This window comes from Columba livia, chromosome 10, assembly GCF_036013475.1.
Source record: "Columba livia isolate bColLiv1 breed racing homer chromosome 10, bColLiv1.pat.W.v2, whole genome shotgun sequence".
Classification (NCBI taxonomy): domain Eukaryota; kingdom Metazoa; phylum Chordata; class Aves; order Columbiformes; family Columbidae; genus Columba; species Columba livia.
The window spans coordinates 10,787,381-10,800,343 of record NC_088611.1 but is presented as its reverse complement, the minus strand read 5'-3'; the positions used below and the strand labels follow the sequence as shown (position 1 = coordinate 10,800,343).

The following is a 12,963-nucleotide window of genomic DNA, read 5'->3' as shown; positions in this document are numbered from 1 at the left end:
TTATAGCTTCGAGGACAACTGGAGTGGCAACTGGGGAGCTGCATTAAAAGAGTGTTGTTGCCTTTTCCCTTTGAGACAACTTCATATCTGTGTTCTGAAGTTTTTTTTCAAAGCCTTCTGTTGACAAGGGATGCAGAAAATACTGAAGCTGCTAAACTCAGTTTTTAGTGTGCTGTCTTCCATAGTGTCACCTAGGGGACAGAGCACTGTCTGCTTCCCTCCGTACCTGTTCCAGTCTGTTGTTCACTCAGGATGAAGGTGTGTGTTTGAATTGATTGGAAGCTGGGGCCAAACCCTCTGGGCTACAGGAGGTTTTTTATTATTTAGCAAAATTGCTTGAACACTGCTGAATATTTGAGGGTAATATAATTTAAATGCTTTAGGTTTTCAAGACTGGAAGTCCAGGTTCAGTGCTGCTTGTGAGGATAATGTACAATTACTTTAATCACCATTTCAAACACGTGACTATGAAAAGCAATGTCCAGCCTTCTGCAATTAGTACAGGATGAAATACTGTGCTGAAAATAAAACAATCTGAATTTGCCTTTTCCCCGGTTTTCAAGTAAATATCTCAGTGCCAATGCAAAATGTTTTAAGAAATTATCCATAAAAGTGTGTGTTATTTGGAAGCCGAAATTTCTGAAGGATTTGAGTAGGTACATGCTGCTGGTTTGATCTGTGAAATAGACAAAAGTCATAATGTAGAGGGTTTTTTAACCAGTTATGTGTTTCTTCTAATCCAAAACTACTCAGTATCCAAAGCACTCAGTGGCATATGTGGTATGAGATGTCCTGCTTGAGTGAATATCTAACCAATGTCAGCAGCTTCAACAGAAGCAGTAATAGGCTTAGTAGTAAATGCATTTGCTGGAATTGTGGAGGAAGAGAAAAATCAAGATTTGATCCAGAGTCGCCCACATGGGTGCCAAAAAAACCCCACCCTAGCTCAATTATGCACACAAGCATGACAGGGATTTGAAAAAAACACAGAAACCACTAAATCAAATGCAGTTCTGAAGGTTGTGTGACAGGTGTTTTGTAAGAAACCTCTTTTTTCTTTGGCTCTTTGCCCTATGTGCCCACATAAGTTCAAGGATACTTTAGAGATGGATAGGCAAGTATAGAGAAGATCAGAATTTTAAAAGTAAACTGGAGGCTTTTTCTTCATTTTCAACAGCAAGGGATGGATTTGTAGGTGTCTAAAAATATGTAGCAATGTTGGTGTTAGAGCATTTCTTAACTGGTGCAAGTTGTTTTCCTAAACTTTCTATGACTGAAGTGCTAAGTTGAACAGTTACAGTAAATAGAGTAATATTTTGATTGGTATGAAACCCTTCATTTCTTCTTGATGTCTCATTAGCGTAGCTCTGAATGTCAAATATTTATCTGCTCTACCCAGCGTTGTGCTCACTTAAGTGGGCTCCATCTGGCTCTGCCTGCCTTAAAGCCTGTTCTTCTCCAAACTGGCTTGCCCGCACTCAGCACTGGTGCTGGATCCCACCTGTCGCCCATCAGGTTGCTTGGACTGGGAGAGAGCTCTTCACTCCAACAAATGTGGGTGGCAAAGTGGTGCTGTGCAAAACCACACATGAGCCAGTCTGTAACTCCTTGAAAGCAGTTACACTTGGTGAGTGTAACTTTGAAGTCCAGTTTGAGAAATGTTGCGCTAAGTCCTTCCTAAAAGCTGCTGGTTGCTTGTGAGTAGTACATATTCAAGTGAAGCCATAATATGCCTGTAGACTCCTAGTGGTGTAATTCCCCAGCACAAAATCTCCCACAGCAGAGCTGCTAAGAGCACATGGTGTAGAAGACTTTTGTATTCTTGGGGACTTCAGCAGCAACTGTATTACATACTTGAACAGAAGCTGGGAGCACACTGTGGTTATGACTTCTTCATCTCGAGTCGTAATACAACCTACACCCTTCAGTTAGAAAATGGATGATCAACAATTATCTTTACACCAAATATCAGACTTTTTTTTGTTGCTTCTATCTGGGATGTCTTGAGAGCACAAAAGTTTATATTAGTATGTTTGCTGTATTATCGTGCTCACCCGATTCTAGCTTCTGAAATATATCTTCTGCATCTACTATATGTATTTTGTGTCCCGCATAGCCAGCTACTGAATATGTGAAGCTATATAATTAAAAACATGTATTGAACAGATTTCCTATTGTTTTTCTACTTTCCAAAATTTGTTTAGTGGGTGGTTTGGATGATCTAGTGATTGTACTGGAGTTCCTTGGGAAATGGCTGTGCTTCAGCCCTTTCTTTGAAATTTAGATTGGTTTGATGTCAACTGAGAGTTGCACTGAGTTAGGAGTGAAAGGGGGAAGCTGGGCATTTATGCCAGCTTTGGGAAACCAAGCGCATTTGAGCAGTGGGGGATTCACTGTGAGAGTCTTTAGCTCCTGAAAGTGTTTATCAGCCCTTAGTGAAGCTATTAGAGTTGAAAAAAATAAGGTTCAAGTAGTCCCGGGTGGAATAGCAGAATGCCAGTGGAATGTGCTGAGGCTGCAGCGAGCAATTGGCTGGTGAATGGTGTTTCATGGCTGGGGGCTCTTGGAGAGGAAGAGTGGTGCAGTGGGGGAGAACTATGAAATGAACGGTGGCAAAATTCTGTGGAGTACCTGACTAGTTTACTGCTTTTATCTTGTGGTACTTTGTTTATTTTTAGTTTGCTACTTTCAAAGACAGCCCTTTTCTCCAGAAAAGAATTTATTATGGATAAGAATTTAATGACTTAAAATACTGTATAACTGACTTTTCATATGAATTTCTACTTTCAGGTATTGGAAATTTGACTGAAGACTACATATCATGCACTGGAGAAGGTAACAATTCTTTAATAGTTATTTTTATTTGTTTGTTGGTGATACTCATTTTTCGTCTTTCCTAAGGCCATTGTATTGAATGTCAAGAGAATCTGCCTCTTAGTTTCTCAGTGTGTTGACAGTGAGCTTTGTTTACCTTTTTTGAAAGAATTTATGTCAAAAGTCTGCATTTAAATTTTTAGCATGTGTATATTGCATTTATGCAATTCTGCATTGGATGATTTATCAAAAACATGGAACAGCTTGCCTTCAGAAAACTATTTTTGTAAATGTGGCATTGTTTAAAAGAATGTATATAACTTAAAGAATGAATCTTTTACAAAAGAATATTGATATCTTGTTATGAATAGTGGGATTTTTTTTTTTTCTGGAATGTCTCAGATTTTTTTGGTCATGAGATTTTTTCAGATCTGGTGTTTGGTTGACTATTGAATGATGGATTCTACAGTTGAATTAGTCAACCCAAACTGTGGCACTTCTGAAACGCAAATTATAATAGCATCTCAGCTGAATGACCAAAGGAATCAAAATTGTTAGTTGAGAGGTGGGGTTTGTCCTATAAATCCTGAAATTCTTTTGTTTTGTTGGTGGTGGTTGTGTGTGTGTGTTTGGTTCCCCTGCTACCCCCTGCTACACTTGGAACAGTGTAAAGTATGATATATAGATTTAACTTTGAGAACTTGCTCTTTGGAGTGTCCATCTCTGGTCCAGTCAAGAGCCGAAGACTCTGCCTTTCTGTGCTTTCCTCTGCATCCCTCCTATGTTGCTTTTATCCTGCCCCAAAACTGGCTTCCATGTAGCCAATATCCACAGATGAAACTGCTTTCAAAGAAGAACATGCTTTTGAGTATTAACTATGTTATCTACAAAAGAGAACAAAACCTTTCCAGAGCTTAGAATGAAATATTAAAAAAAAAAAACATCATCTTCCCTCTAAATTTTAGACAATATTGTCCCATCTGTTCAGAGAGGTTACAGATACCTTCTCATCAAAATATTTAATTTCTTATTTCTTCTTTTCCTTGGAGAAATTTAGAAGTTTCTCCGCAGTCCCAAGTGGTGTTTACAATGAAAACTGAATTACTGCTGTAGATCGAGTAAACTATTCTTATTCAGGTTGGGTCTTCTTAAACTTGCAAAGCTATCTTTGTGTGAGGTTTTCAAAGACAGAATGATACATTTTGTGATATATCACTTTCTAGTGGTCTGAGAGGAAAAACTTATTTCTTAATATAAAAGATAACTTTGAATAATGGACTCCTCATCCCTTTGGACAATACTCCTAAATTAGCCTCAAAGCCATTTCTCAGGTGAAATCTCATTTTCAGGTTCCCCATAGTAAAAAGGAGATACTGATACCCATTTCATTTGGAAACTGTTTTCAATCTTCTGATGAAAAGTACTTCTGAAGAGTTAGGCAACCTTGATTAATTGAGCCTGAATAAGAAGTGCAGGATCAAATCTTGGGATATTATTTTTAGGCTGCAGACTTGTGTTCTGCATTCCAAATCCTTAAATGCCAGTTTGATGGCAAGTGTGAATGACTGGAGTAGACAGTTATATGCATAATAGTAATGGCTTGCAAATGCTGACACCACCATAGACAGAAGAATGGAAATTGCTTTCTGTTTACAGAACAATGTAACTATTTGGTAAACACTTCTCATTAGCAAGTGTGTGATCGGAATTTGTGTTAAATGCCTCAGTTCTGTGATATAAATGGGGTGGCATTTGTAGTGAAGTGGTAGTAAAAAAAGCTAAGAGAATACGAATGCTTAGAAGTTCAGTGATGTGTAATGTTTAGTTTTGATTACAGGACCACAAGCCAGAATTCTGTTCTTGTGGTGCAAGGGAAGGGGGGAGGGAGGGTGGTGTCAGAACAGCAATGGATCTAAGCCTCTGAGATGTCTTGAGCAGAGAAATTGCATAAACTTTGTGTGCCTAAAACCTGCCCCTTGCTGGTGGGGCTCTTGGCTGGTAGCATACCTTGAGATCCACAGTTGTGCCCTCAAAGATCTGAGCACTGCACACTTTTTAGGGAAGCGAGGGGTCACACACATTATGCTTCACAAAAGTACACTTACAGGGACTGAAAATTCAAGTTTTGTACACATTTCAGCTCTCAGGGAGGCAAGGATTTCCTGACCCTCACTCTTAAGCAGCATGTGGTTCTTGCCAAGCCATAAGCAAGGCATGGAGGAAGCCACATTTGGGGTTTTGCTTCTTGTCTGTCTGATGAACCAAACCTGGTTGTTGTTTACCTAAGTGAGTCAGTAAGTACAGATTTGAAAGGAAACATTTATGCATTTTAATAGTATAATTATAAAATGCTATTTTATTACCTGTCAAGCTAATTAAAACAGCTACAGGCTACAAGTCATCTTAGAAAGCTTGTAGCATCTGTGCATTGTATTCAACAACCAGGCTTAAAGTGTAATTTTAATTAGAATTATTATGAGCAGACACAGTGTACAGTTGTGCTGGAGAAATGTCCTTGCCTGCATAGGAATGCTGAATGTGCTGGGTAATAGCTTTAGGAAAGGAAATTATAATGAGTATGCTTTCTGCCTTATAGTCTGAATAGCAGTTAATTACGACATGGTTTGAAACTGTAGTGTCCTTCTTCCTCCTCTGGCATCCAGCATCAAACTGGTAGCTTCCCATTTGCCTGGTGTGGGAATGTTTGTGTCTTGTAGCTGCTGGCTACTTGAATCTGGAGAGCTGCCACTCATTCCAGGTGGAAATTTGCTCAGTTAGAAGTCTTGTGGGTCATCATGTAAGAGGATTACTTGGATATAGGCTTACTATACATAATTTTTAGATCACTCTTTCAAAAAGAGATGTTTGTGATTTCCAGACATCCCTGTGCTTATCCAGATCCATAGAAATTAACTGTTCTCCTTCCTAGGCCCCTTATTTACAGATGTCTGTCACCATGTCCTCTTATTCTTCCCCTACTTCTTCTCTGAATATCTACTATCTCTTTCCCCCTATTATCCCCTGCTTTCCTTCCATCCTTGTTCCTTTCTAGCTCTTTGCATCATCTGTGCCTCTCTACCATCCCTCACTGTAGACACCTCTTTCTCTGGTATTAGTTGAATTTCTCATGCCACTAGTGCTCCCCTCTGTGTGGAAAGCCTGAACAATTAAAACTGAATCAATTGTTTTGAAAAACTGAATTAGCAAAATTGCCATTTTACGCTGGATTTAGTGGCATCTTTTAGAAAATGAGCAGTCTCTGCTCTCTTTAAGGTTGCACCTCAGAGATAGTTCACTAATTTTACAACAGAATGAAATGACAACTTTTTGATACATATAACTTGGATTACAATTATTGTAGGGCCAGCATTTTTCTTGATCATTTTTCCTTTTTTCTTATGTAACAGTAACATTTAGGCTGGACTACCTGTGACTTGATTTTTCTTCATAAGAACTTGATGAATACAACAGCACCAACTGGATACTTGAACAAAACTTACAATAAAATTATTTTAAAAGTCATGGGCACCTACCCAGATATTCCCTTGCAAACAGGTTTTGGAAGATGAGCTATTTCATAAAGATGTGCCTCATTTCAGTGAGAGCTTTCTCATATGGTTGTGCAAAACTTTTAGTGTATTTTCTTTCAGAATAGGTGTGAATATATGTGTTGTCTGTGTTCTCTGAGTGGGTATATGGGACTGAAAATACAGCCAACGAATATCTGGTAGGGTAACAATGCCATTATTTAAGAAATCTGATGCGAAGAATACTTCAGCATGAATCAAATCTCCACTTCTGCACTTGTTTGATATTGTAAAGAGTTTATCATGGCCTTACAAGAATGTTAAGATATCATGGAGTTAAATATACTCTGAAAGTAGTCCTTGTAAAGCCACTGTTGCTTGTGATTGATGACATAGGTTATAATGGTACTTCTAAATCTTGTGTTTGTGTGTGCAAATTACTATTTTCCAGTCTTTTCAAGGCTGCTAACTTTATCTTATGGTGAAGCCCATATTTAAGGATTTCATGTTGCATTAGCCTTTGATTAAGGGGAAAGTAACTTTGATAAAATGACACTAAAAGTGATTCTATGGACTAGCTTAGAATAATTTACCACTCTTTGTGACTGAGAGCTGATTTGGACATGAGGGTCACCCTTTGAGGATTAATTTTCTGAGATAAACAGCTAATGGCTGTTGGATGATGATGGCCAAAAGCAATTATTATGGCATTTTTAAACTGTTCATTACTACTATAAAGAGTCACTAAACTGGCTAAGTTTTAAACATTGCTTAAATAGCTATGTCAAGATGCATCAGCCTTGATTCAATGGTGTTATTGAATGGTAGAGTGGTGATACTTCCCTGCTGCATGCTCTGGCAGAGGCAGGTCCTGGCAGTCTCTTTTGCCTTTTCCCTATTAAATTAATGCTTTGCACCCTTTAGATTAGCAACTAAAATAGCCAGTTGGCATTGTTATTGGAGTCCCCTGTAAACAACAAAGTAAATGTGTATTTTCCAGTTATTTTGAAGAACATTTCACAGCTGGTTTATGTTTATAGGTGGGTGTCACTGTTTGCTTCTTACTTTCTGGGTTTCTAGTTTCCTTTCTTCTATCTCTGTTTTTAATTTCTGCAACATTGTAGTCAGGTGAGCTCAAAAGTACAGAGGAAGAGCATGTTGTGAGGACAACTCCTGAACTGCTAAAAGATGGAGCCTTCTTTGGATGTAAAAGTGGTAGAGCCTGGGGGTGGGGGAAAGGAATAAAAAAGTATGTCTGAGATAAACTACTTCCATTTAATAAAAAAGGATGAGCCTTAAACAACAAAGATATAGGTAGCTGCTGTCAGTAGCACTACTTAAAAGGAATGAGAAGCTGTCTTACGGAGGGATTAGTGTAGTGAGAAATAAACTGTGCAATCACTGGAAGCAAGCAAGCCGTACACAGTCTAGATGCTCTGCAAAAAAAAATAAAATGGCTGCTATAATTCAATTAAAATCACAGTAGGCTTTGCTGTTTGAGATGGTACATCTGTCATCCTGTATCTCCTGGTTGCTGGAGCCTCAAGGGATATTTAAGTTAGTGTAGAGCTCCTGGAGAATGCTGGAGTGACAGGTCTGGAATGACATGATTATCCATTTACTCAGATGCATTTTCCCCAACACACCTCTAGTTTGGACTGTTGCTTAGTCTTCATCTATTTGACGCTTTTGAGTAGATTGTTAATTTGAATTGAGAGTCACAGTTTATCCTACAAACCAGAAGAGGAACACCATATGCTTTCTTGCAGATAAATAATCAATTATTGACAAGATAATGTAGAAGGTAGCCAAAGGAAATGAGATTTGCTGTATTTAGTATTTTACAAGTATTGTGGATATAGGCTGGACTTCTAAAATCAAAATAAACTTTTTACCCATTTCAAAACTTCTTTTTAGAAAGCAATTTAAGCTAGAACAGTTGCTGAATTTCCCAGAACACATGGGTTTAAAAGGTTCCCTGTGCCAGCTTGAGTTATTTGAAAAAGCATATCCACCTCCTTGAGTTTGAAGAACTAGAAATTCATTTACTAATCTTGATAAGTAATTTCAGACCTTCTGTGTCTCTATACTCAATGTTTCATAGTTAACCAGGACAAGTGTTAGGAATCAGAGGGAGAATTTCTTCAGCTCAAGCATCTTGATCAGAATCTAGCAGCAAAATGGACATGAAAGTGCTTTCTCAGATTATTCTCTTAGGCTTTAATGTAAGGGAGAGAGTAGTTGGAGGCAGCCTGCTGGAAGGTGTGCAGCACAGAGAAACGGAAGTCTGAGAAGATAAACTACAGCGTTGGCACGGTAGCTGCACTGAGCCTTCCCAAACTGTAGCACAATATACAACAGATATGCAAGAAGCATTAGATAGGTTTGTAGAAAGGCCATTTGATTTTTTTTTCTTTTTTTTTTTTTTTTTTTAATATAAACCGAGCGTATCAAGTTGTGAGGTCAGACTGGGAAAGAAGTCTTGGAATAAACAGAGGCAGCAAGCTGCTGGGTGCTTGCAGGTGAGGGGGTACAGGGAGTGAAAGCAGGTCTGCTCTATGCTGTACCAGTGCATCTGGGTAGAGTCTTGTGTGGGGTTTGTAATTCTGGGCATCTGTGCTTGGTCTTGATATGCTCAGGTATTACTTTGGGTGAGTTAGCAAGATGCATCAATTGTTTAAATGCTTTTATTTTTGTGGTTGATTTCTTCAGCTTTCAATGCAACTTGTTGGTGAACTGATAAGAGACTTTCTTCCAAGCAAATGTTTTAAAGAATTAAGTTTACTTCAACAAGTTCTTGTTAAAAGCAAATATCTGTTGAAAGCTTTCTCTGCCTCCTGCAGCTTGTTGTAAGGCTGTTGGTGCTGGTTGTCTTCCAGGGTCCAACTGTACACAGAGAGGACAGTGGGATTTCTGGGATGCTCAGTGTGAGAACTGTGCGTCTGGGAGCCCGAGAACCCCAACCTGGGCAGTGTGGTCATCTCTGGCTGCTTTCTACTGCTTGGGCTGTGGACCTGCACATAAAATGTTTAAGATATTTTTTTTTTTTAATTATTTAAAGAAGTTCTCATGATGTTTGAGGGGCTGAGTGGCAAGGGAACCTGAGTAGCCTCCAATCATTGAATCAGTGACATCCATGGTAGAAATTACAAAAGGCCTGATGCACCCATAAGAGGAGCTCTGTCCTCAAGTGAAGGAGAAGAAAGCAGGTTTGAGATTAGTATTGGTTTTAGTCAGATTAAATTGCAGCAGGTTTACTTTTTTTTTTTCCCAATAAGCAGAAAAAGTAAGCTTTTCTTCCTGCAGGTGGGACAAAAGGTATGGCAATGATTTTGACCATTGCTAAAATGGCTTCTTAGCTATCAAAACTTAATTATTTGAATGCCTTGAATATGCCCTTGGCAATTTTCAGTAGCATCAATTAACATTTAGGAAATTAATTTTGGACTACTGAATATTAAATATTTACTTTAGAAATGTAAATGAGGTGTACTAACTTGGCATCTTGCATGCACCTTACCCCAAATATTAATAAGGCAAAAAAATGCTCAAGTTGGCAAACATGAAGGTGTGTTTTGGTGCTGACATGAAATACAGAAGGACTGCTGCCAGCTTTTGATACTGCATCAGTTTATTCAAGTTCTTTGCTCAGAATCATAGAGCTGCAGCACTTCAAAACTCAGCGAAGTGATACCTCTGGCTAGAAATCAGCAAATCCAAAACCAAACCAAACAATGTTTGGATGAAACATCAGAGCCTGTCTACTCCTTTATGGTTTCTTGTAGCACACTTTATGCTTATGCTTTCCTTTTTTTTTTTTTTTGTTAAATATTGGATTCCCAAGAAATAAACAATTTACACAGAAATGAAGGTGCTTCAGGAAATCTATAACTACTTAAAAGTCATCTTTACAGACTAAAATAGTTAGTCTAACCTTTACTAGAACCTAATTTTATCACCCTTATATTGTTACCAATACAAAATATTATGATTCTGCAAAAAGATGTTACAGCATAACTCCCTCTTTGCAAAGTTTGCCTGGCTGGCCTATTTTTTTTGGTGTTGATCTTAGGTTCATGTTTTCATCTCTTGCCCCAACAGAAGTGCCTTGGCAAGCAGATACACTGTTTCAAAGGATCTATCTGCCAACTTGAAGGAATGAGTAATATGCCTTAGGACAAATTTTGAAGTCTATTTTGAATTTTGATTATTTTTTTTGCTTAATTTGTTCAACCTGATCATTGTACCTATTTATACCATTTTAGGAAGAACATCTTTGCCTCCTTGCTTGGAAACATGGGGTTTGTTTCAATTTCTTGTGATCTTTTTATAAAGAAAACTTCTTATATAAAACATTACGAGTTCTGTTTTCATAGAGTAGTTGAGGCTGGAAGGTATCTTTAGAGATGTAGTACAACTGCCCTCCTTGAAGTTTTCTAATAAAATGTTATTATTTCAGTACTTATTGAGTGGCAGTTGTCCTCAATACACCATGTGCCATAAAGAAGGAATCAGTATATAACTCATTTTTTTTGGTGTCTATAATAGTATGTAATTCCTTCTATTCTTTTTTCATCACTCCAGCTCCCTTGCTACATTTAACTCTTTTAGAAGTTATCACTTTAGTCTTATACCCAGTATTTTGATTCTTCACATAAAACAACTCCTATCATTCTTTCCTGTAGCACTTTTGCTATTTAGTCTGTTTTGTACTTCTGACTCATTACCAGTTATGAGCATGCAGCATTGACGTTAGTTGTCACTTACTGTAAATACTTATTTCAGTACCTTAACTGCCCAATAGTATTATTTCCTGGATATGGAGCTAGTAAACTGTATTTCATGCACTGCTAAAGTTAATGGGAATTTAGATCAGCTTTGTGGCACTCTACTTCAAAGTAGTTCAAAGATCTCTTATATCCTCACTTTCCTCTTAATCTTTGTTCCTCTCATGCCACAAAAATTTTCACAATTGTACTGTATCACCTGCTTTGATACATAGATGTTATCTTCAGCGCAGTCCCTCAAGTCTCTTTTTTTCTTCCACAGGAAACAGACAGAAAAAACTTTTCATAGTGAACAGATGTGTCCTGATTTTTGTGTTTTTGTTTAGGTTTTACCACAGTCTGTTATCCTAAAATTAAAACACCTCCTCAGAGGCTGATTAGAACTGTCTCTCTTTTCCCCCTATAAAATGTCACTATAGCATCTCTTTCACTTTTACTTGATGACTTTTTTCAAAAGGTGTGCAGTACAGTAGCTGCAGTAGGCTATGTGTCGAGTTATGCCACTCGAACATGAGCTTTAGCTTTCACCATTGACAATCTCATTTTAGTAATTCTTTTTGATAGTGCTGCAAGAATATATTTCTCACAACTTCATGTGCCTTGAGATCTTGAACTTCCTGATCTTTAGCATTCAAGCATTCTAAACAGTTTGAATGCTCTAGGGACCAGCTCACATCTGCTCTGACTCAGCACAACCTTGCTCTGAATTAGTCCTTGTGTTCCTTGTTCCCACTAACACGTATGAAAACTCATTCTAGTTCCTCTGTTATTGTTTTTGCTGTATCGTTGACTTCTGTTGTGCTCTACTGTGTACCAATTTATAGCCAGCTACAGTTTGTCTTATAAATTTCTAATGGAAGTTATATAGATTAGCTTGGCTAGGCTTCTTTTTAGATTAGAAGGCTATTGGAAGGAAATGACTGTCCCACCAAGGAAGTATGAGCCCTTTACTTTCTGGCACTTAGCAATATGCTTCTCTTTCTTCAGCATCTGTTTGGGACTTTTGAGTTGTGCACTAATTACAGTTGCCATTTAATTAACCTATGCACACATTGGGGATGGATGTGGTTATGTGCATCTGCTCCTGTGGAGAGGGTCCTGGGCTGTGCATGTGACATTGTGCACTGAAGCAGAAGGGCTTGTGCCTGTGGCATGTGCAGTGCAGATGAGTGTTACCTTATTAACGGCTGGCTTTCACACTTAATTGCATTAGTGCGAACTTTCTGTTTCCAAGCAAGGTGTAAGTTGTCTTTTTGTGAGGACCTCTGGCCATATTGTTTTTTCGCAAAGAAATGTGGACCTCAGCTCACTCTTTCAGCTGCTGAGAGTCTGCAGCAGCTCAAAGTCATTATGCAGCGTTACAAATAACTTCAGACAGGAGATGTGCTACTTCTCTCTGGAGTGTTGCTCAGATCTGGAAGTTGCTTTAGTTTTTAGACAGAACTGTATATCTGGACTAAGTCTGGGCAACCCCGTTCTATGCCATCTCTTTGTTACTGTCAGAAGCCATCATGTACATCTGCCAGACCATACATGTGACGTGCGTGCTAAGTAGCTGTGTGGGTTTTTTTTGCACAGCAATTCTCCCAAGGAGATGCTGTCATCTGCGCTGGATTTCCATTTCTTCCTTTTGTGCCTTCTGCAACTTTCTTTAAGTCACAGATCTCATTGCATTTGCTTGTTATGTGATCCTGGCTCTGTTGGTGACCTGCAGTTCTTAATCTTGTAGGCTTTGGGCCTTGTTTTATCTTTTGAGGCCTTTCTCCCACTTACACCCTGTGTTTACCATCTGCATTTTAGAAATACATTTCAAGTATTTTTATAACTCCTTATAC

The 12,963-nt window shown here is 38.4% G+C and overlaps 1 protein-coding gene across 8 annotated transcripts in view; it reads left to right on the top strand.

Moving 5' to 3' along the window:
- LOC102088268 (contactin-4) overlaps positions 1 to 12,963 on the top strand; it is a 334,360-nt gene that overhangs the window by 37,049 nt on the left and 284,348 nt on the right. For all 8 annotated transcript variants that reach the window (XM_065074577.1, XM_065074578.1, XM_065074571.1 and 5 more), the window contains exon 2: positions 2,791 to 2,835. The gene's annotated coding sequence lies outside the window, so the exon portion shown is untranslated. The remainder of the gene's footprint in view (positions 1 to 2,790; positions 2,836 to 12,963) is intronic.